Source organism: Chrysochloris asiatica, unplaced genomic scaffold (assembly GCF_000296735.1).
Source record: "Chrysochloris asiatica unplaced genomic scaffold, ChrAsi1.0 scaffold00001, whole genome shotgun sequence".
Classification (NCBI taxonomy): Eukaryota; Metazoa; Chordata; class Mammalia; order Afrosoricida; family Chrysochloridae; genus Chrysochloris; species Chrysochloris asiatica.
Window position 1 is genome coordinate 55,907,217 of NW_006408519.1, and position 1,509 is coordinate 55,908,725.

Below are 1,509 nucleotides of genomic sequence, written 5' to 3' on the forward strand. Positions count from 1 at the left end.
TATGGCAAGCAAATCATCCGGGAATCTGAAGAAGAATGTGACATCAGGACTGGAGGAAGACTCATTAACACCTGCAATATGCAGATGACACAGCCTTACTTGTTGGAAACATTGTTGCTGGTTTTGTTGTTGTTAAGTGCCTTCAAGTTGATTCTGACTCATTGTGACCCTGTTTCCAAGGAGCTGCTGGTGGATTTGAATTACAGACTTTATGATTAGCAGTCCAGTGCTAATCCTGCAGCACCACACGCGGACCTGCTGGAATTATTGTTGCTGTTGGTGACGGTGGTTACGTGCCATGGAGTCAGCCCTGACTTATAGCAACCCTGCATAAGGCTTCCTAGGAGCAGAAAGCCTTATTTTTCTCCCACAAAACCGCTGGAAGTTTTGAACTGCTGACCTTAAGATTAACAGTCTGATTCGTAACCACTACACTACCAGAGCTTCTTTTTTTTGTTGTTGTTAGATGCCATCGAGTCAGCACCAACTCATAGCGACCTTATGCACAGCAGAACAAAACACTGCCCGATCCTGGGCCAACCTCACCACTGTTGCCACGCTTGAGTCCATCTATGCTGCCACTTGGCCAGTCTATCTCATTGGGGGTCTTCCTCTTTTTCTCTGACCCTTCACCTTACCAAACATGATATCCTTCCAACTTGTTGTTAGGGGACTTGAAATACTAACTGATTAAGATCAAATACTACAGCCTTTACTATGGATTACAGCTCAATGTAAATCATCACCACTGGACCAATAATTAACCTCATGATAGATGGAGAAAAGACTGAAGTTGTCAAAGACTTTATGCTGCTTGGATTCATAATCAACACTCATGGAAGCAGCAGTCTAGATTGGCTGCAAAAGACCTATTTTTAAAGTGTTAAAGACAAAGATGTCACTTTGAGGACTAAGGTGTGCCTGACCCATACCCTGCATGGTCTATTGCCTCATATGCATGTGAAAGTTGGACAATGAATAAGGAACACTGTAGAAGAATCGACACATTTGAATTATGGTGTTAGCCAAGACTACTGAAAGTACTATGGACTGTCAGAAGAACAAAAAAATCTGTCTTGGGTAAGTATAGCCAGAATACTCCTTAGAAGTGAGAATGATGAGACTTAGTCTCTCGTTCTTTGGACATATTCTCAGGAAGGAACAGTTCCTGGGTAAGGACATCATGCTTGGTAAAGTGGAGGGTGGGTGAAAAAGAGAAAGACTTGCCCCAACAAATGGATTCACACAGTGACAGTAACAATGGGATCAAACATAACAATTGTGTAGATGGCTCAGGACCAGGCAGTATTTAATTTTGTTTTGTATAAATTGCTATAAATTGGAAGTGACTATACAACACTTAAGGAGCTCTGGTAGTGTAGTGGTTACAAGTCGGGCTGCTAACTTCAAGGTCAGCAGTTCGAAACCACCAGCTGTTCTGTAGGAGAAACATGAGGCTTTTTGTTCCTGTAAAGATTTATAGCCTTGGAAATGCTATCTGGGGTCACT